We start from the raw sequence: 23,563 nt of genomic DNA, 5'->3' as shown, positions 1-23,563 counted from the left end.
GCTCTGGGAGACCGGCCGATGCCCAGAAAGGGCTTCCAGGCAGAATGCTGTGTGAGCTCACAGGTTTCCCTCATTTATTTTCATTTCCTCAAGGCTCACAGTCCTCTCTGACTATTGGCTGAAAAAATACATTTGTGTCATTTGTAGTTGTTTACAGCTGGAGGGGATTCTGGTGCAAATTAATAACTTATGACCACAAGCAAAATTATGAGTTTTACTATTAGCATTCTGATGTCTCTTTTCTGTTTTTCAATTAATTAATTCAGCAGGATCTTATTCAGCACCTACAGTAGTGGCACACATAATAATAACAATAATAAATTAGGATATAATAAAACATGTAAATTGGCTTCATACATCACTATGCTCTTGTTTTCATTTATCTCACCTGGTGTTTACTCAATATTTTCAACCTATAGATTAGAATGTTTATTCAACTGAAGAAATGATTATGTATCCTTTGGATCTTGCGCCTGATAGGTATATTTTGTCCTTACAAGCCACAGACTCTCCTCAGTTCAGAGCTGCAAGGCTTTGCATTTTGTTCTATTCATTTCTTTGTTCGTTTAAACTTTTGAAGGAAAAAAAAAAAAGCCACTCTCAAACATGCTCTCTGCATCACCGATTAAATTTTAGATCGCTATTTCGGTCCTGTACTTCTTCTCTGGCATTTTTAGTTTCTTTAAATATTTCTTGATATAATGAGACTCCCCTTTTTACTCAGTTTGCTGCTACATCATGTGCTATCTTTTTCATTTTCACAAAGTTGGTTGGCCCCTTTTTGTCTTTATGAAATTCTCTTTAAGATGCTCACTAAAGATGCCTTCTGGTTTCTGTAGTGTGTGTGTGTGTGTGTTATTGTAGATTAAATCCAGGATTCACACACAGTAGGCAAGCACCCTACTTATAAGCTGTATTTTTATCCCTTTTGTAGTTTTGTCTCCTACGGGCTGACCTGGACCTGGAACTCTCTCTGTAGCCAAGGCAGGCGTTAAGTTTGAGATCTCTCTGCCTCGACCTCCGAAGTATCTAAGGTTAAAGAGCTATACTGTAAACAGAACTATAGTATGCTTAGCTTAAAACAAAAAGAACAAAAACTGCTTCTCTTATGCTTGAGTGTACTAGCATTCATCTTCTTTACACGGCTTTTGTGACCACTAAGTCTCTCTTTGTGCTCATTGATAGGGAAGGTATTTATGTAAACATCGGTGGGTGGGCGGAACCATCAGGATCCTCTGTGTTAACATTTCCCCTACTTATTTGTTTTCCTGAGTGGCCTTCAAATAAGGTGATGTAATTACCAAGTAGAAGCACTGAGTACTACATAGAGTTTCAGGAATTTAGAAAAGAACTCTAAACAGAAATTGTCAGTTTAGAGACACCCACTCACTCTGACAGTCCCTGAGCTTCTCTGACAATTGAATTAACAACCCAGACTGCAAGGGTGATCTCAGCCATATACCTACTTCCTCCAGAACAACATTGCTCAGTCCCACAGGCATCTCAAACTCAGTATGTCCAAAATGAAACCCATAATTTCTCCTACAGTTCCTCTGTTTGGAAACAGCACTGTTATTTCAGTGACCCAGGCAGAACCTGGGATTTGTTTAAGATGATCCTGTGAGCTGCAGTGGGCTTGCCTGCTATGCAGTCCTTGATTCTGTTCCATTCTGAGTTTTCCCCTCCTTTTTATGTTTGCTTCTGCTTGACTTTCTCTTCTATCTTGGATCTCTTTAGTCTTCCCCATGTCTTCCAAGACCCCTCCTTTTTTCTCTTTCAGCAAGGTCTCACTGTGTAACTGTGGCTGGCCTGGAATTCTAAATAGAGACCTGACTGGCCTCAAACTCAGAGATTCACCTGCCTCGGCCACAGGAATTCTGGGATGAATGAGTAATCCCAGCTCAAGGCTTCTTCTAAGAGAAATTTAACACATTCCAGTGGAAGATATTTCATAAACACTTTTATCTCTGAAATGAACAACCAGATGTACCCCAAAGCATTCCTATGAACATGACCCCAGCCTTCCAAACGCTTTGAAGAACACACAGAATCTTCTTAAACATGAATGTCTGTGTGTGCTGGGGAGGTCTGCATGTCTGAAGCATTCCCACTAGAAGCTCACACAGCTGCATTTCACAACACTCCAAGTGGCACATTGCTAAGGCATCTTATTGTATGCATGCATCGCTAGGCTCAGCTTTTTATCCATTCCTCTACTGCACGTGTGCTCCTTTCACATTTTACCTGCAAACAGTTGCTAGAGAAAACTGCTGTAATTTATCCCATATCTTCTGTTCTTCCATCTCCCCTCCACTTCAAAAACAACTGTTTCTCTCTCAACATCTAATCCAAGATGCATTTAATGATTGTTTTTCGTAAAGTCTCTCCTACCCTTGCTTCTCCACTGCTCACTGGCTACATCAGGATGAAGCTACTCTCAGAGCATGTGTGATACTTTTTAAATAGATTTTGACACTGGTTTTCTTCCCTAGTATACAAGACTTAAAAGGCAGAGTCTATGTCATAGAAAATGTCTTTAGCATGTCATATCTCATGTTGTGGGTATTATCCTTTGTAAGACAGAATAAACATGAAAAACAACAATATGTTAAGCATTAATAAGAAATATTCTGCAGAGTTATATTTGGTTGCCATTACCAAAACAAACAAACAAAACAAAAACACCCAACCTATTATTACTGACCAATCAGTTCAAAGTAATGAATACTTATTATCTCTCAGTGGGAAATCCAGTAGTCTTCTACTCGGTATCTGTCCAGGCTGAAAGGAAAATCTCAGCCTGATCCACAGTTCTCAGTTTGGCTTCAAGTTCCCTCCCAAGGACATTGCTTGTAGGCACAGTCCACCTTCAGTGCTTCAAGAGGCACTGTGTTGCTGATAGGTGTTGTCTGGGTCTATCCAGTGGCATCAAGCTGGTTGTGATTTTTTGCCACATACCATGATATGGACAAGTTACAGTAATGTTGTGTGCTTTCTTCCAGGTCAACAGGAACTTGTTTCATTTCTTGTCATTCCCAGCTGACTATGGGAACCATGCACACAATGCCACACAACCACAGAAGTGGCCATCTGCTCAATATTTGTTGTCTAGCACAACCTGGCCAAGGAGCAGAGAGAGACCATTCTATCAGAGTCACAGGCTATGTCTTTATTCAAACACAAGAACATCCTGCATGTACATCACAGTGGGAGGTAGGTATACTGGTGATTATCCTTAGAATTCTGCATGCCACAATAATTGACTGGGAAAATAGAAATGGCCACAAGGGTCTTAGATAATGTTTCTATTGCTGTGATAAAACACCATGGCCGAAGACAGCTTATGGTGGGAAAGGTTTATTTTATTTTATTTTTTATGCTTTCAAGTAATGATCTATCATCAAAGGAAGTCAGAGCAAGAACTGAAGGCAGAGACTTAGATGCAGGAACAAAAGCAGAGGTTAAGGAGGAATTTTGACTCCTGGGTTGTTCCTATGGCTTGATCAGGCTGTTTGCCTATAGAAGTCAAAACAAAACAACTGGCCCTGAGGTGGTGCCATTACCCACAGTGAGCCAAGTCCTTCCTTATCAACCATCCATCAAAAAAAAAAAAAAAAGTACCACTGATGTGCCAGCATCCCAACTTGGTAGGGTCACTTTCTCAATTGAGGTTCCTTCCTCTAAGATGACCCTGGCTGGTGTCGAGTTGACAGAAGAATAGCCAGCCTAGCAGTCCTGAGGAAGATAGCAGAGAAAGTCCATCTTAAGGAAGAAGAGAAAAGGAGATGTTAAATATGTTTACAAGATATGAGTTTTACCCTGATTATATGTGAGAGCTATTTTGGGTGTTTAAATTCTTCTTCTATAAATGAACACGAAAATTGAGGAACTTGTAATTTATGGTAGAATTCCTGACTACAGCTAAAGGGGTGTTCTTCTGCATTATAATTGCCTTCTTCTCCTACTCATTAGCAACAAAGGGGGGGAAAAAACTCGCAGCCTTGGAATAAATATGTGAAAAAGGAACTTGACTTTGGTATTAAGTCTGAGTAGTCTCTCTTAAATTTCTTCCTCTGCTTGATCAACCCTAAGTGGGATCCTAAAGTTTTTAAAGATTTTAAAGATTATAGTTGATGGTTTTTACAGCAAGACTGACAGCCAACCTTTTGGTAAGGAACAAGTGGGTAGAAACCAGTTGTGTTAGCTTCAGTTTAACCTTTTGGAAAACGAGTCACCACACAGAGTCATAGGCTTTTGGCTCATTGCAGAGGGACCTGCTTCTTTTCTACAAATCCTCCTGGATCCTAGGATTTGAATGACAGGTGTTTAATGTTACCGAACATGACAGGTTTACCTTTTCATCTCCTATATTGAAAGGGATTACACTTCTGAGCTGTGACAGGTGATGGAATGACAGTATTATCAGCTTTCAAATTTTTAACATTTGCTCACTCATGGCATAGTCCCCTGGGATAGCTCCTTTCCTATCCTGAAATCCACCAATGATCTGTGTATCATAATTCAATATATTATTCATCCCTCACCACGCAAGCAGAATTGGGTCAAACATTTTTTTTTTTTTTTTTTGCTCATAGGTAAAAACTATCCCATAGGCAATTATCAATTCCCTTTACGACTGATGTAAAAAACACAATGGTGTTCTATTAATGAAAATGTATGCTTTAGTATTTGCAGTCATATGCTGTCTATACACTTTATCATTACACTAATACAAGGTAAATATTCCTGAAGCAACCAAGGACTTGGTAGCAACTGTAATAACTAACTATGTCAATTTGCCAGAAAATTAGAATGAACTGGTACTTTGTGAACAATACTGTTGAACTCTATGTTTGCAAAAATTGTTTTTTTTTTTTAATGCTATTCTTTGAAGTGAGTTCTTTGCATAACTGCATGGTGTGCATCATTTAAGCACTGGCAGAACCCTTCCTACTACAGGCTTCATTGCACAACAAAATTGTGAAATGGCTTATAGATCTTGTAACTTAATTTTAAAAGCCCTATGTAATAAGAATTAACATTAATTAGAATAATATCCTTCATTAAAGGATTCTTATTTAATGGGCATGTCTGTGCCTGTGTACAATATGTGTTTTCTTCACTGAAACCAATGTTTCTCCATAACATCAACTCAGAGCTGAACTAAGATATCTAGCTCACGCCCACAAATAGATGACACCTTACCAAAGAAGTAGGTGACATAGCAAAATGGCTTCATTCAAGAGACATAGGCTATGCTGTGTGATGTTGATGCCTATAATCCTAGCATTCAGATGGCTAACAGAGAAGCATCTGGACTTTGAGGCCAGTCTTGACTACCTAGTGAGTTAGTTCAGTGCCAACCAGGGCTATTTAGTAAGACTTTATCTCAAAAAAGGGGGAAGAGTCCTGATGATATAGCCTGAGAATACAGCATCACAATATAAATAAATAAGTAAGCAGTGATAGATACAGCCAACATCTATGGGTGAGTTCAGGATACCCTGAAAATACTGAAAGCTAAGGATGTTCAGTCTCATCTAAAATGGTATATTTTTGTATAACACACACACACACACATACACACACACACACACACACACACACACACACACACACACCATACCATGTACTTAAAATCCTTCTAGATTATTTGTAATACTTATTACCAAGCAAATTTTCTATACAGAGTTCTCATACTAGTTTGGTTATGGAATAATGCCAAGTAAAAAGTTTGCATGTATTAGTGTGGAAGTGGTTTACATTTAGATATTTCTGATCCAAGGTTGGCTGAATCCATAGACATGAACCCTGAAGATGTGAGAATCTAACTGTGCACTGAACACTTCATCTGTAAGTAGAACTCAAAAATTTCCTCCAGAACCAATTGTGGTTCTCTGGCATCTCGAATTTGTAATTCACTCTTTTGTGAATATATATTTTTTCACAAAAGAGTGAATTACAAATTTGGGAATACAAATACACACACACACACACACACACACACACACACATTCCTCTTTGTGCTGGGAAAGGGCTGTCGGCACAGAAAGTCTTTACTCATTCAGTAAGTCCTGAGACCTAGCAGGATAAAATCTGATAGAAGTAAGATTCATCACTTCCAGGACTGTCTCCAAAGCCCACTTTTCCTTTCCTCAGCTGGTTGGTTGTTGAAGGGCTAAAGGGATTAATACAATAGTGGAATGATGGGACAGAGGAGCCTGGACTTCTGCATCCTCCATTTGGAAGGATGCTGACTCTCCATCCTTCAGTTAGGCTTGCAAAAAATTTTTACTGGAAGATGAAAGAAACATTCAGTCTGTTATGACATTAAAGTCTAGGATTTTTTTGCAACAGATAATATTAGCTTAACTAATACATAACTCGGGGTCTTGAAGTAGATGCTGTCATTATATATATATTTTTTAAAGTCTAAACTCTCTGACACCAGCTTAGCAGCTTAGTGGTAGACAGTGAGGAAACAGACCTAGCAAGCTGGAAATTCCTTCTCTGCTGTAGTGAAACATTTGGTAAAACTGTCACCCTTGTTAACATGGAAGACAGACCAAGTGCCTACTGAGCTGGTGCATCTCAGGGAAGTAGTTGGAAAGAGGCAGAATGCTAGCATATGTTGATCTTCCCTTGCTGTGTTTGGCAAGGTATTTTAAGAAAGATGAGTTGGAGATGGAATTAGCTGGTTTGCACACAAAAAGAAACAGGGAAAAAAAAGTACCAGAATTTTAAAGTCATGCGCTCATCTGAAATCTCACCTAAAGGACAAGGAATGTGAAAACAGTGGCAAAAGCCCTTTAAAAATTACCAGTTAAATCAAGTGCTGCAGCCATTCAGCTTGGACTGGACTGAAGTTGTAGCACCTGCTCAAGATTTTCATTCTAAACAACCTCAAATGACCCACTATCATCCTGACAGAGAAGGCTCAGAGCAGGTTAGATACCTTATTGTTTGAGAAAAGGCCTTTTGATATCTAACTTGTACAAAGGCTACAAAAACCAATGGACAATGTGAGTATCTTTTGCAAAGCATCTCTTCTGTTCTAATGACAACACCATCCCAAATAGTCACTTAATACACATAAAATAAATGCATAAATCCCACGACTCAGGCTCCACTTCACATCACCAATGCTATTTGGTAAGGATGGCTCTAGGCATGGTACTGAACAAGCCTCTCAAATATCCATATAATATCTTGAATTTAAAACCCCAAGATAATACAGAACAAATATGTGGAGTTCTTTTCTGAGCATCCATATGTGAAATAGAGCTATGCTGTTGTTTATTGACCATGAATTTGGGGATGAAAGGGTTAACTGAAACCAGCATCTGGAAAGGATATTCCTTGGTGGTTCCCCAGGGGTGGTATCAATAACAGGGGGAAGAAAATCCAGGTCCAAACATTTTTCTGTGGGGATTTAGTAAGGACAACATAACAATACTTCATTATTAATTCTCCTCTCTAAAGCTCACTGGAAGTCTCCCCACCTCCCTTCCCCTCCCCTTCCCCTTTCTCTCTCTCCCTCTCTTCCTCTTCCTTTCCCTCTTTCCCTCTCCCTCTCCCCCTCTCTTCTCTCTCCCTCTCTCCCTTTTTCTCTCTCTCCCTCTCTCCCTCTCCCTCTCTCTCCCCCACCTCTCTTTTTAACCTGACTGAGAAGTCTAACTCCCAGGAGAAAGTGCATTGCTTTCTTTCCTTTCTAAGCAGGAACCATTGGTAGCACAGGTGATCGTCTATTGAGACCTATACCAAATGATCTAATTGGTTAAGGGGCCAGCTGCATTTGAGCCATAAAATTCCTTTCAAATGTAACATTTTCAGGATTTGAGCTTATGATTTGTAAAAGATAAACTAGCTGTCTTGGCAGCACACCCCTGGAGGAGTAATGTCCTGAGTTACACTCCAGGGACATTGGGACAGTAGCAAAGGTACATCGGGATAGCAGCAGTGGTGGGCCCCTCTGTCAACTGCATAAGTGTTCATCTCAGAATGATTATTTCCAAACCTTATAAGAACAAACCACCAAGAAAGAAGTACATCTCTAAGCCCTAAGAATCCATTGCAGGAAAAGTGAGAACAGGAAAGAGGCAAGGAAAGCATGTCCTCTTCCCTAGGGAGATATCATGGGAATGTCACAACAGGCTGGGCTTCTCAGCATATCTGAAATCTGAGTGTGCTTTAAAAACCACAGGCATCCAGGAAGGAAGTAGCTCACAATAGCTCTCAGATCATTAGTGACGCAGTCACACTGAATGCCAAGGCAAATTATCCTCACCTTCAGTTTAATGCGTTCCTGGAGGCTGCGGTGAGAACCACTCTTAGGAGTGTTCTCTGATGGAGAGTTCCACAAAAAGAATTCTCACTAGGATTCTTTGTGACGACATGGTTATCTGAAATGGAGAATGGAAATTATATTTGGAGTCCCCCAGATCAGACGCCCTCACTTATTTTGCATTAGATGAGTGAGTTTGTTACAAATTGAGCCTCGGTTGGCCTGGATGGAATGACACAAGTAGAGACCATTATTCCAAAGAGCAGAAGGTGGGGAAATGTATGTTATTCTACCAAAGTGAATTACGATGGAATGACTTTTGAAAATGACTTCTCCGGCTCCTTATGAAAGCGTGTGTGTGTGTGTGTGTGTGTGTGTGTGTGTGTGTGTGTGTGTGTGTGTTTGTGTGCAGAGTCAAGGGTTAGTGTGAGTGATAAGAATGGGCTTCCCCAAGGCGAAGGCAGAATAGGAGAGAGGAAGAAATAAAGCACATCCGCTGTCTCCCTGAGATGCTGCTACCAAAGAAGAAATTGAGGTTGTAAGGGGCAAAACCCAGTGCCTGCGGTAGGAGGCTTAATAAAGGCTATTGAGATAAGGGAAAACTCTTGTAACAGATGGGGTTCTACTGACATTTATGAAGAATCCACCGACGATTAAGTACTTTCAGTTTGGTGGAAGGTTTCAGAGCAATTTTGGAAAAACAGAAGAAAGCAAAGTCAGCGGCACCAGAGCTATGGACTATTTTGTTTAAAAATGGGCTGACGGAAGATGCCAGTGGTCAGAGGTCCTTAAGACTATTGAATTCAAGTTTTAACACACTTGTGGGAATTGTGCAGTGTGTCCCACAGTCATAGCTGACAGAATGATGCACGAGGAACCAGACCGTGTAATGAAGGCAGGAAGATCTCACACTGCTTAGTCACCCTTAGTGAAAACATAGGACATTAACTGAGGTGGGAACAGATTCATGTTACCTACACGGCTTGGATAAGAGCAGTGTATTTGACAAGACAATGTGTGGTTTGGAGCAGCCAAGGTTATGGGTGTTAAATAACAGGTTAGCTCTGTGAGAATGTGGACAGTCTGAGAAAAGAGAAAATACCCTAAGATAGAGTCAAAATTCAGCTCTTTTCTGTGAGCATTGGTAATGTATGTCTGACTTAAAGGAGATCAATAGGAGCCTGACATTGAGAAGAGAGTTGAGAAGATAGCAAATAGCAAGATACTTGGGGATGGTAGCTTCCTTTCCTTGCACACACAGGTCATGAATGTATTTGTTTAAAAAAAAAGTTGCATAACCAGAGAAGCAATGGAAGCATAGGTAACATTCCACTGTGTTTGTTAATGAATGTGTCCCTTCAAATTTTATACCTAAAAACCCAGTCACCAAAGGGTTAATCTCCCGAGGCAGGGCTCTTGGTAATTGCATGGAACTACTTCTATTAATGAATTAGGCTGTCTTTCCCTGTTAGCTTTACTAATCCTTTGCCCATGTGAGAGCATAGCATGTCCACTGCAGAGGATGTTACCGTAAAGTGTCAGAGCAGACTCTGACATACCTTGACACTGACTTGCCAGCACCCATTCACTGAAAGAACTGCGAGTAATCAATTTCTGTTAGTTATAAACTACCCAACTTCTGGTATTTTGTCATAGTATCAAGATACAGGAAGAGAATGCTAGAGTTTAGATTTAAGATATCCTCCAAGACTCCTATGGGCCGAAAGATCGGTCTCCAACTTGGTATGCTCTTTAAAAGATGGAGCCTAGTGTGCAGTCTTGAGGTCATTGAGGGCCAAGATACCATGATATAAGGAGGTTTCTCTGATGTGCATGTACCCTTCACTATCATGTGCATCCAAATGCAAGGGGACAAGTGACAATGGCCAGCAAGATTAGAAATTGTAAATTGAAACAAACATTTTCCCCATATAAACAGTCTATATTTATTAAGGGATAGTAGGTTGGTTTACATAGTTACTCTCTAGACAACTCAGAGCCTCAGATGAGGGACACACATACGTTCTATGGCACCACCCCCCTGGTCTATCTGGTAAATCCCCACTCTTCCTGAGTTACCCCATGTACCACCTCATCTTATGACTATGCATCCCTTCTCACGGAGAGCTAACCTGCATTTGAAACCTCTTGTGTTTGGCATTAAGTCTACATATGAACATTCTACTGCTACAAGAAATAAATGGAACAACACATTTAAGAATTTAAAAATAACACATATTCTCTGTCCAGAGTTTCTTATGTGTAAGGGAACCTCCTTGAGGTCGCAAGAGGCTGGGTCAAGGTGTGAGGTGGCTGTGGCCTTATTTGAAGTCATGAAGGCACAGAATATTTGCTGTCTACCTTCCCTAAGCTGTGGTGAATGTGAGGGCATTGTAGCTGGGCACAATGGGCCATGCCTATAATCCCAGCATATAGACAGGCAAGAGACTCACAAAGCCAAGGCCAGCCTAGCCTATGAAGCAAGACTGACTCAACAAAACAATAGCAGATATTCAATAGTGTTTTAGATAACTTGTATAGAAAAAAAGCTTCAAGCCAGTCAGCAGACAACAGGAAAATGTGGAGCTGGTCATGGAAGAAATACTGACAAATAGATTGGGGGATAGAGGCTCTCTTAAATAAAATGTAAGGCTTGCTTATTCTATTGTATGTGTAGTGGATGTTTTTATCTGCATGCATGAATGTATACCAGTGAGTACAATGTCTGAAGAGACTAGACGAGGGCATTGGGTTCCCCGGATCACTCCAGAATTGTTAACAAGGAACATTGTATTTTACATTACTCCAATGGAAGCACCAATTTGTTCATCTAACTTCCAAAGTCAAAGACAAGCAACATGAGAAGCAGGGATGGACTTCATATTCTCCAGGGTTCTAAATTTTGAACTCTTTGCGTGCAATGGAGGCAGCTTTGGAGGGAAGGTGTTTGAGAATAAAAGGCTCTGAAGCCCAGCGTGTGTGCATAAGTACCTGGTATGGCCAGCTGCACAGATGCCTTTGTTGAAAACATAGCTTTACATCTGAAGAATTGCCTTATGAAACAAGGTGGAGCTAGGTCCAAAGGCTGCCTCATATTTTTTTCTGACAGTTTTAGTCAGATGATGAAGGCGACTAGAGGCCCAAAATATAGGACTCTGGATGCTTTATCCTTATCACAAAGAGAACACTGACACCTTCACTTCTAGCCTTGTCATCCACGTAATGGATTCAGCTCATGGTCCAGATCATAGGACCTTCACATCCTGCAGTACTCCCAAAGAGGCACATAAAAACCCAACTCCTCTTTATTGTACTCCCAAACAAGAGTAATGTAATTGATAAAAACCGCAACCCAAGATGGAAGCAACAATTTGAGAACTTCCAAGATCCCTTGTATCGAGAGACTACACATTTTTATTGCCAGACTTCCGTGATGTCAGTTTTACAGCTGCTGCTGGTGGCATTTTACAGCTGCTTCACAGAACTGTGTCTTAGTTTTGCTGCACACGTGCACAGAGGGCCTCCTCACTGGGACTCACAGACTGGTACTATAATCAATGGAAAAGGAGTATGCCTCTGAGGCTGAGCATCTCCAATAGCTGCTGTCCAGTGCTCAGGACAGCGGCAGCAAGAACTGTGTCAGCAAAAGCTTGGGGCTTTCGATTTGGGAGAAGACATGGACAATGTCCTTTTGTCACACTGAAAATACTACCCAAGGTGAGGAAGAAAGTTGATCCAATGCCAATCTTGATGTACCTGCCTCCGAAGCTGCACAGCCCATTAGTCAAAGGCCAATGTCCCCCATTTCTTCAGAGATCAAAGTCAAATTTCCAGGAAAAAAAAATACCCAAGAGGACACATTAACTACTCCCATTCTGTTTCATGCACCAGAATTTGAGATTTCTAAAAGTGAAGTGAAGTGATTTTTTTTTTCAACTCACAGGCTGTGGTGTTAATTTAGAACATCTTGTTGTTGTTAGGGAAATTTTATCACACCATACACAAGAGTGGTCATAATCTCAGGGCCTAAGCACTAAGCCCTTCATCTCCCTTAGATTCCCCAGAGAGTTCACACACACAAAACAGCTGTACTGACTGTTCTAGGGAGCCTGAGATGTGTGTATCATCATTTGCAACCAGGGTATTTTTGCAGTTTGTGAAGAGGAGGGAGAGGGTCAGCTGGGTTGAAGACTTTGGGCATCCAAATTAAGCTAGGTTGCAGATGCATGACCTCATTTCCCCCTTTCTTTAACATCAGAGTCTAGTCCCGTCTGAGCTTAAGGCTGGGCTCTCAGCATGGCCATCTGTGAAGGGCAAATCAGGTGACTGGGGACATGAATCTTGCTACCTAAATAACATTATGTGTGCGATTCAGAAGGAACTTGTCATTTGGCTCTCTAATTTCCATAGAAGAACATGACCTATAGTTATCCTTAAGCCACTTCCTGAGAATCCTGACCTCTTCCCCTGCAAGAACAAGCCTGCCTAAATGTCTGGTCACTGATTCTTGCTGAGTTATGAGCTAGGCTTTGGCAGGAAAGGGTCTCCAGAATGTATACTGCTGTGAGTCAAATAGTCAAGAAGCGGGAGCTTGGTTTGTACCCTTGAGACACTTGGAACTGGATGGTAGCTGTCATCCTTCGATTGATTTCTAGGTATATTTCTCAAGATGATGATAAAGTTACAATAGGTGGTCCACATTCCCCAAACCTCTCTTGTAGATGCAGAGCATCATGTTTGAAACCCAAGGCTTTGATTCAAGTCTCTGCCTATGTGTCCTTGAACATTTCCCTCCAGTACTGTGGCCCTCCTTGTTGCCTCATTTGTGGAAGAAACTCAATAACACTAGCTGGGCAAGCAGGCTTGTGTGGGCTCCTATACTACGGCACTATCAAAGTGTCTGTAATTAATGAACTCAACATTTCTTGATCTCCCAGAGGGGGAAAGTAAATGCTTTGTAAATACCAGAAGAATCAGTTACTGATGAACGCTTATTCTTCTTCTTTGTGCTTTAATTTCTTTTCCTTCCATTCCTTCTTGTCTCCTTTCTCATCTTGGTTTTTCCATGGGAGCTTCTCTGCCAGCATTTTCAGATGTATAAAGCTTTCAGAGGGTTTTGAGTGCTTTTTGACTTAATTGAAAGAGTACTTTCCGTAGGAGACTTTTTAGCCCTAAAGAAACTAAAAATACCAAAATCTTGGAGAATAAAATAAGAGCTGAGAGAAAGAAAAAAAAACATACAGGGGATTCTGAGCTGCAGTGAAATTCTAAACAGAGGGGAAACGTAGAGTCCTGTGAGGTAAGCACCTGGTTCCAGAAAAGAAGCCATTAGCGTTGTATACCTACTGTTCAGAGGAAGAGCTATCTGCATGGGGATGGGAGTAGGGAGATAGGCGACACACCTGTCCTCTGCACTTGGAAAGTTCTGCCAACATTTCCCAACTTTTCTTAGCATTAACATTTACTCATATCTAATGAAATCTCTAGTGTTTAGAGCATTTTATAGTATTAAACATAACGACAAACACCCACTTTCAAAAATAGTCTAAAAATGTTTAGGGTGTATTTTTCAGCTACCTCTACCCTACCCTGAGACCTGAGTTCTATAGACTGGGAACAGTGGCTTACTCTCTCGGAAGTGTTTGTACTCTACAAGTTTCAATTATTGCTATGGCAAGCAATAGTAACAGACACAGATACACTGAGAAATTATCACGCAATCCTGGTGCCTTAATCAAACAGGTATTATATACAGGGGTGGTAAAGAGGAAAGATTTCTTTCTTCCTTTTATAGTTTAGGTTTTTATTCCCATATATTGATTGTTCAACATGAGAGTTGTCATTGAGGCATTTCCATACATGCATCTAATATGTTTTGGTCATATTCATCTTTCCCCTGCTGTACTTTCTTATCCCCCAACACACCCCATTTATTTTTTCACATCCTAAATAATCCCTTTTCATAGTCTTTTCTCATCCATAAATCATACATATGAGGAAAAACATTGGGATTTGTTGTTGTGAGATAGTTTATTTGTTTAATTTATGATCCACTCACTTACATTCTCCTTCATAGCTGAATAAAACTGTGTACCATACTTTCTTCACTTACTCATTCTGATGAACATTTAGGTTGAGTATATAGACTGGATGGGTATTTGAAACAGTGCTACTATAAACATTAATGAATAGGAAAGTCTGTAGTTGACCTCAACTCTTTCTTGTATAGTTGAAGACGTGGTATTTCTAAATCATATAACAGCTCTATTTTTAGGTTTTTAGAAAAGCTTCATAATGGTTTCCATAATGGCTGGGGTGATCCCCTAGTAGTGTGTATGGGTCCCTTTGTGAGTATCATCATCAGCCCTTATTGCTCTTTGTTTTCTTGATGATAACATTCTGTTTGGACTAATATGAAATTTCAATGTAGTTTGATCTGCATCCCCTCTCCCCTGTAAAGGCTAAAATTATTAATTTTTTTCATATATTTTTGTTTATTTACTTTTTATTTGAGAAGTGTTTGTTCCAATAATTTGTTCACTTACTTACTGGATGATCTGCTCTTTTGACTTCACTTTTTAACGTTCTTTATGTATTGTGAATAATAATCCCATATAGGATGAACTAGTAATCAAAACAACTCTTTCATCTAGTGAGCTATTTTTTCATTGTCTGATCCTTTCTTTTGCTGTGCAAAAGCTTTTTAATGATCTGCAATCCCGGTTTTTGATTCTTGCTCCTATTTTCTGAACATTTCTCCCAGGTTGGGAAGTAGACGTGTAGGTGTCAACAGAGTGTTGAAGTCCTTCTCATCGCCTCCCGTGTTTCCAGTTTCTTCTGATGCACACACTGAACCAATCATGGGCTCATGACCTTCATGACTTTGCCTAAACCTAATTATCTTCCAAAGGCCCCATAGCCTAAAGTTCTCTCATCATAGGCTATAGTTACAGAATGAATTTTAGAGATAAATACAGATAAATAAATACAGATCAATATCTGTACATAATACATGGGTTATCTTGTTCAGTTTTTTTAAAGTACTATAGTGCTTAGAGCATTTTAGAGTATTAAACATAATGACATATACTCACTTTCAAAAACAGTCCAAAAATCTTTAGGGTGTATTTTCCAGCTACCTGTAAGGATACCTTACCCCTTTACTCTAATTCTAATTCGAGTAAAAAAACCAAGTTGAGTAAACTGTCTTGGGTATTCAACAAACCACAAGCTGCACGAGGAAAATCATCCAGGAATGGATTCCACAGCCTATGAGCCTTCCCATGGCATTTACTGTCTTACTCAATTCTGGGCACAAAAGAAAGTGCTGTAAAAAGATGATGTGCAAGGTTTACTGTTTACTGCTTGGTCATGCTGGTGAATAATTTTAAGATGAAATCAACCAAAGACTCTCAAAGAAGACAGGGGGATAGAAACACAGTTAAAGATAAAAGAAAGAAATATCCTTCTGACGGTGAATGGGAAGAAGAATGGGTATTATAGAGCGGTACAAAATAGGGTAGATCTGAATACTTGTGTGCCTTGCATCTCTGTAGCAGAGGCTAAAGTGGGATATGTAAGACTGAAGAGCGTCTGATTAAAAAGAAAAATGGTTGGTAGAAAGGAAAATAAACTCATCACTATAAATAGTATTACTCATATTATTAAAATCACAGACACACATGCGTGTGCTCACACATGCACGCACACACACACACACACACACACACATACACACAACTCGAGGATGGACAATGCTTCACTCAAATAGTAACTGGAGAACAGGCAGAACAATGGACTCTGGTCTGGGTTCTTTCACTGATAATGATACAAATAAAAGACACTCTTGGCAGAATGATTATCTGCTATGGCTCTGTGGCTATTTTGTGTTGAAGACATCCCATTCATATGTAAGGTGGGAAACTCAGAAGTGGTCTTCCAAACATTTTAGTGGTGAAAAGCTGTCTCTTTCCAAGCCCAGAAAATGTACCCGGTATAGTTTCTCTTCCCTCCACTCTCCAGACCCTCTGATCTCAGATTGCCACCCCACTGTCTTGTGTGTTCATAGAACCTGGCTTCTAGTACCCCAGGTACTTTTACCAAGACATTAGCTATTGACGATAAGCACCAACCACACCACTCCTTGGATTCTCTTCAAGGATTCTTCATGAAAAATATGTTCCCTCCTTTGAGTCCCACTATACATGACTGTTTGAACTCCAACAAAACAAACAGCTACCCAAGTGAAGACAGACAATGTCTCCTTCAGCATGCTCCTCTTAAGGACCTCGTTTGTGCCAACTTCAAAGGTATGGATGGTGCTGTGGGGTAGCTCTGTGAAGAAGTCAGACATAATGCTGTTTTCTGAGAATTATTTCTTGGTGGGAGACAGATGGTCAGAAATTACAGCAAACTGCCCAGACAGAACTGGCTATACATAAAACAATTGGGATATTTGATAATGAAGAAGAGGACACTTGACTGAGATTCATTTAGATGGAATTTGGAGTAAATTCTCAGAGGCTAGCATAAGTGAAGCTTATAAGGTGAGGAGGTAGACATGATTCTAAGAAGGACATCTGGGTAGGGAGTTTGGGCAAGATGCACTGAACACGGAAGAGGTTGATCTAGAAGCTTGGGAAAGAATGGAGAGTAGGAAGAAGAGAGTTTGAAATGGCAAGCAGAGCTCAAATCACACAGATCTCCAAATTTAGGGAAGCTGGAGTTTGGACGTTGTTTTAAAAGCAATGGAAAGCCATTGAGGAACTTAAAGGGACAGTATGGGTCTTAATTTGAATTTTAATGTGCCTCATCTGGCTGCCCTGTGTGTCATGGATGGGAGGAAGGCAGAAAGGAAGCAGACATTGGCCCTTGTCAGTAGCTAGACCTAGCAAGGATGTACAGAATAATTCGAAATAGACAGGTTGTGTTCCCAACACTTTCAGTGACATCAGTAAGCCTGATCACCTCGCAGTAGTCCTTAGCCTCTAGTGCCTCAGTTTCCTCATTTAAGTGATAATGTTTATTCAGAGCACCCATTTAGAATGGACTATTAGGTGTTGTGTATGACAAATCTGGGACATAGAGATCAATCACTTTATAAAATATCAATTCTTTTTATCTGTCATCATGACCTTTAGGGGCCTGTAAAGAGTTTCCAGCCATGAATTGAAGTCAAACATGGTACACTTGGAAAGGATCAACTTCAAGCTGTGTTTTGGCTTTTAACCCTTCATTCAATAGCTCCCAAAGAAGAGCGACTAACAGATATCAATTGGACTCGAGGTTATTTCACACTGTATTGTATTGAATTTCCCAACAGCCTTGCAATACAAGTCCTGTTACCACGGCATTTCCGTTGTGTTATTGCCCTCACCTTTGGTTTGAGGAAAATGCAGTCCACACAGAGGTATGGTAGCTTGTTCAAGGTCAGGTAGTTAGCAGCAGAGCCAGAATTCAATCCTACATCTGCTGAAACCAATCCCCCAAACTCCCCCCACCTCAGTGACTCATAGGCAACACAATGCTTGCCTCCCAAGCACATCTCAGATTATTGAGATTCTAAAACCTCTCTGTCTCACCCACACAGCATAGCACACATGGGGGGTCATTGGGGCACAAAGGGAGGAAAGAAATCTACCCATTCCATACTTTCCAAAGAAGGACAAAACAGACCTCTTCCATCTGGCATTCTGTAGAGTCCAGCTTTGCCAGGTAAAGTCTGGAAATGAGTTTGTACCCACTGCTGAGTACCAAATGTTAGATAGCTAATTAACCACAGTGATCTGGGAAGGAACCCATTAAAGAGACCAAATACAGCATGAAGGAAAAGCAAATGATACTATTGCTGCTTATTACTGTTATTGCCATTAATATTAATATTAATGCTATTATTTAATTTTCTTATTAGTCTGATATATCATTATTATTGCTGCCTTCTGCCATCTTCCCTATAAATCTATCACCGAATGTTTTAGAGGTTTAATATTGTGATGGTTATGTAATTAAACAAACAGAAATAATAGTTGCAGAATTGTGGAGTTACATAATCATTGCTCTGCAATGGAAACCATAAATAAAACTTACATGCCTCACTAGCGGTTACATTAAAAACAATAGAAACATTGAAGGCGAAAGCTGAAGAATTATTTAATGGTTACATAATTAAATAATAAATTATAGCAGAACTACAGATCCTTGCAGATCTAAAGCAGTCTGCAGAATAGGAAGGGAAGGAAACCATTAAGCAGGGTTGGCCCTGACAAGAGGAGCCCTGACAGTTACTTCTCTGCTTCCCATTCTAGATCCATGTATGCAGATTTATTTTTATCAGCCTCAGAATGCAAAACAATTTATCTAAGTCTATAAATCACTTCAATAATATAATACTATAAAATGACCCACATGTTAGATATACTCCATTTATGTGTTTCAAATGATCTCAATATTACTTACGTTCTTACTACATATTAGAAAATTACTCCTTAGTTACCTGCATTGATTCAAGAACCAGTACGGGTGCTTGAGAAGAAATGCTCACCAGAGACCAAAAATGAAATCACTGTGAAAATTATTGAGACAATCACCATACCTGCACGTTTCTTTGGTTGTGTTATCCCAGTATTAACATATCTCAATATTTAAAAAGACACAATATTTGGTATTAAATCAAATACCCAGATGACGGACTGACTTGCTAATATGTTCCTATCCCTGATGTCTGCAGTCAAGCTGCCTGGGTTTTATAGAAAGGTACATTTATTGAGATCTGGAGTGAGGGACACCATCCTCCACTTAAGGACATAAAACAGGCACCTGCTGTAAAGACTGAGCTCAGAGGGTGAAGCCTGAGTGATAGCAACACATTTTGCACTCTGAATCCACCTGTCTCCCTGGGTGTCAGCAGAACTGAGCCCATTGTTGGAATGAATGGCTCGATGGGATGTTCCTGGGATGCCAGCAGCATGCGGGATGAATAAGCACATGGCATCACTCAGCAGTGACAATGGGGAGGCAGAAGGCTCCTGTCCAGAGCCAGCAGGGAACAGAGCTGTATTCTGCCAGTCTCTCTGTAATTCACATTTGAAGGAAGCTCTCAGTTCTCCATCAGGCCTGTTCTGAGAGCAGCCAGGCTGGGCCATTATCATAATGGGGTCACCTGGGAGGCTAGGAATAGACAGGGGAGCATTCTTTGGGGGAGAACTAATTGACTCCTGTCTCGTTATTTGGCTCAGCTTGACAGGCAAACCTAACGATTGGAAAAGTATGGCCTCAGAAGAGGCCCACACCAAGGAAGGGCCAGGAGGCCATTGCACCTGCTGGGCCTGAGGGAGGCCGAGCAGACTGCCCAGTTGTCAGCCCCATACGCTCAGGTTGCAGTTTTCCAACATGCAGCTCTGACATGCCCCTGGCCCATGGGGAGACTATGCTACCATCTGCCTGTGTCCTACACCAACATGGTAATGAAGGACACTTAGAATTTAGATCTCTCAGCGTCATTTTGTCCCCATTCCCCAGGAGCTCACATTGAAGTCCCTCCCATAAATAAGCCCTTTGCACCCATCCCAAAATGAAGTAGAAAGGAGGGTCCTTATCTTTGTGAAAGTTGGGAAATCACCTATGTTCCTGGGCTATGCAAGAACTTTCTCAAAGGACCCTACTGAAGCTGTGCTTCGAACTCTCTGAGAATCTAGGTAAAGAACTCGAGGCTCCTTGGCTCCATCTGACAGGCTCCAGGGTGCTATGGCGCCGCAATGCTGTAAACTCTCTGGGGATTCTAAAACAAACAAACCCAATAGAGTAGCTCAGGCTTTTTGTACCATCATATCATAGGCTGGGCAGCTTTTTTAAAAAAAAAAAATCAGAAAGGTATTTCATACTGGGAGGGAGGTTGAAGTTCAAGAGTCAGTGTCCCTACATGGCTAGAGTGTGTTCCAAGCCTGCCCCTGCATTTTAATCCCCAAACAGGACTTGGTGGTTCATGCCTAGGGGCCCAGTATTCAGAACACAGAAGCAGGAGAACAACCATTAAACAGGAGAAAACGAGCACCAACTCACCCCATCATGAAGGCCCACTCTCACTATTATATTTGAATATCATTACTTTCCTGAATACACCGTTTACAAAGCACATCACATTAGAGATTCAGGTTACAACACAAGACTTTGGGGGAATACAAACAATTGGTAGCAACGCCTTGGCTGGAACTCCTGCTTTTTTTTTTTTTTATCAGGTGTGAATTCTGTGTGACTTCACTTCAGTGACAGCAACCTGGAGCACGGTGAATCCTGCATAGTGGTGCTGTGTATAAAGGGGCCAGAGAGTGTGGGAACAGGCGATGCACACTAGGTTCTCCATTGTCTATACCCCAACTTTCTCTGTCCTTTTTAAGGGATCTCTCTCAGGTTTCTTTTGTTGTTGTTCCTTTTGTTATTTTGCTTTGCTTTGCTTTGTTTTGTTTCGTTGTTTTTGATAGAGTTTGCACCTTGCCCACTTCTTGCAGAAAATCTCTTTTGAGACTTCTTTCATGCTGTGTTTTTACCTCATTTTTTAAAATTTATAATCAAAAATCATCAGACAGACCCACCCTTCAAAAGGTAGGCGGGCTCCTCTGGGACATTAGGAGGAAGGAGATCACTGTGCTGAGAACTTAGGATATATGTGATTACCTGCCAATAGCTTGGCAGAGTGCTCCCTTGTGCTCCGATTTCCCCCAAGCAGGCTTCCTTTGACTTCTCAGCGCTCTGTGACCCTATGCAGAGTCCTCTCTTGACAGCCTCCAAAGCCTTGTGTCACAGGACCAGATATCCACCAGCATATTCCCAGAGATGGAATCCCCTGGCCATTCCCAGGCCCACACACCACTGCCTAGCTATCTCTAGCCGCCGGGATGCCAATGCCAGTGCGTGGAAACCACTTCCCTGAATAACGTCTTTGTACTGAGCAGGGAATCAGAACGGAACAGATGTTTTAAGGACTCTATAAATCTGTGTGGATGAAAAACCACCCACCCAGCACTTTTTAACAATGCTCGATGCTGATGAACCAGCATATCGGAAATACCAAAATAAATACGAAATCCCACTGAAGCCTTAGAATAAATCTTAGGATTTTTTTTTTTTTTATCTTTCCTTTTTCTTCTCTTTAACGTATACTAGACATCATTTTTAATACTCATTGAAGACCTACAGCTAAGAGCAGAAAGCCTATAAAAACGTGACGGCTTCCCGCTTACATGACCCTGTGATCAGTCTCATGTCCATGAATAACACCCCAATTCCTTCCCAAAAAATCCCTCATTCTACTCTTTCCAGAACCTTCTCCTTCTTCCGGTACATTCACTGTTGTCATGTTGCCTCTCATAACTCCTTGCTGAATTCCAATGAGGTTTTCTAATTAGCCTAATTAATTTTCTGCCCAACTTAATAAGACTGTCTCTGGTTCAGAAATAATTGGACTTCCCAAACACCATTTTCCCTCCCTCCATTTCTCAGTAGTGAGTTGTGATCCAGCCTCCTTTAATAATTCAAAATTAGCTCCTGCTTCTCAGATGATGGGTTCATGTTCGGATAGTTATTTAGTTTTTTCATTAACACCCTCACATCTCAAGCTCCATCTTATGAAGAATACCTTTAAATGCAATAACATAGAAGACAAAGTTGGATCCCTTCCTGCAGGGAGAAATCCATTTGGGACCAAGGTTTCAGTGGATTTTTGCTTCTTGTCTTATTAGTTTTCAGGAAAGGAAATTATTGACCTGAATGGGGCACAGTCTCTCCCACAAAGTTTGGCAACAGCTGTAAAACGAAGCCCTACCAGGCCAAGGCCTGCTATCAAAAGAAAGGTTTCCAATGCTCTCAGGCAATTGGCCTCCTAAGGAGAGAAGAGTCCTTCTTGTAACCTCTTACAAATTTGCTATGTGTGTTTGTGAATGTGTTACTATAGAAAAATAGAATTGTTACAATCATAAGTGTGTGTTCTCCAAAGGCAAAGCAAAGCAAAACAATGAGCCAGAAACAAAGAAGAAGGGCAGAAGAGCTAAGGAAAGGGAGAGATGAAAGACAAAGAGGGAAGGCACTGAAAAGGTCGCTGCCCCAAAGCATGTTTGAATAAGATCTGCAAAGGTGTGTAAATTGTATATTGTCTCCTGTTTGCTCTCAGGTTCTGGAATGCCTGGCAATCTCAGCCTCTGGAGGATTGCTTTTGCAGCCCTAGGAATATTTTGCTTGGAAGCATGAAGATGGAATTATTTTCTCATTCCCTAGAAAGCCTCAAGCAATTTTTAGAGGACTCATAAATACAGCAAAGAATAGTATTCAAGGATATAAAGTACAGTGAGCCTGTGAGCCCCACAGTCTTCCCTGGGCTGCTGGACCACACAGCTGGGAGTCTTCCCATTATGGCTACCAGGTTTTAAGTGAGTCGTGAAGATGGGAGGGCTTTCAAAGTCTTCACTTCAAATGATAACAGTAAGGGCAAATTCTTATTCTTCTATTTTGCTTATCTTAAAACAAACACCCTAAAATGAAATGGCTTCAGAGATTAGACTGAATCATTACTCTAATGAAAATGGGCTATTTACTCATCTTCCAATAGGCCCTTCTTCCACTAAGACTCCTTTAGACATGCAGGCACATTAAGCAAACACGAGCCAGAAAACTCTGTGTGCACCAAACTGGTAAGCAGAGACATTAAAAACTTTCTACTCAAAAACAGGGTGTTTCCCCCTAGACCTCTTTTTCTCTTGACTCCTCCTCATTCTCAGTCCATCTCTGTTTGTTGTATGGGGATACTTTAGAGACAGCATTTGGAAGTGGGTATGAAGCATGATCTAATTTAATTTTCAAATGTAAATAACATTTAGTTTCCCACAAATGTCTCCAGATGAAGTATGTCTCTACTACAAGCTCACAAACATGATTAGTTAGCAATGATTAGTGGGAAGAGAAGACAGATATGGGGTTAAAGGATCAAAGCAGAAAACAAATAGTAACATTTGCAGCCATATATTTAAATGAAGTGTATTCTCAGCAACCAATTAGGACAATGTGGAGTGGAATTTAGTAGCCTACATTGGACTTAAAAATCTCAGACTTCCCTTTTTATTGCTTGAGTAAGACTACTCGATCTCACTGGGATGCTACAGGGCCCAGTGACCATCTGGGGTTTCCTTGAATCATGGTTCATTTAACAAAATGGATTTTTCAATGAAGATCTGTTCAAAGATTGAAGCTAGTAAAGTAGTAACTAAACTTTTAGTCTTTTTCCCACTTTCTGTC

At 40.7% G+C, this 23,563-nt stretch overlaps 1 protein-coding gene across 4 annotated transcripts in view; it reads right to left on the bottom strand.

The window, feature by feature from the left end:
• Ntm (neurotrimin) overlaps window positions 1–23,563 on the bottom strand; it is a 940,612-nt gene that overhangs the window by 539,983 nt on the left and 377,066 nt on the right. Inside the window, exon 1 of one of the 4 annotated variants that reach the window (XM_076939690.1) lies at window positions 8,288–8,306. The exons of the other annotated variants lie outside the window; for them this stretch is intronic. The gene's annotated coding sequence lies outside the window, so the exon portion shown is untranslated. Of the gene's footprint in view, window positions 1–8,287; window positions 8,307–23,563 lie in introns of those variants that run through there. 4 annotated transcript variants of the gene reach the window in all.

Source organism: Arvicanthis niloticus, chromosome 8 (assembly GCF_011762505.2).
Source record: "Arvicanthis niloticus isolate mArvNil1 chromosome 8, mArvNil1.pat.X, whole genome shotgun sequence".
NCBI classification, from domain to species: domain Eukaryota; kingdom Metazoa; phylum Chordata; class Mammalia; order Rodentia; family Muridae; genus Arvicanthis; species Arvicanthis niloticus.
The sequence above is the reverse complement of the archived record's forward strand: the minus strand, read 5'-3'. Positions and strand labels throughout refer to the sequence as shown.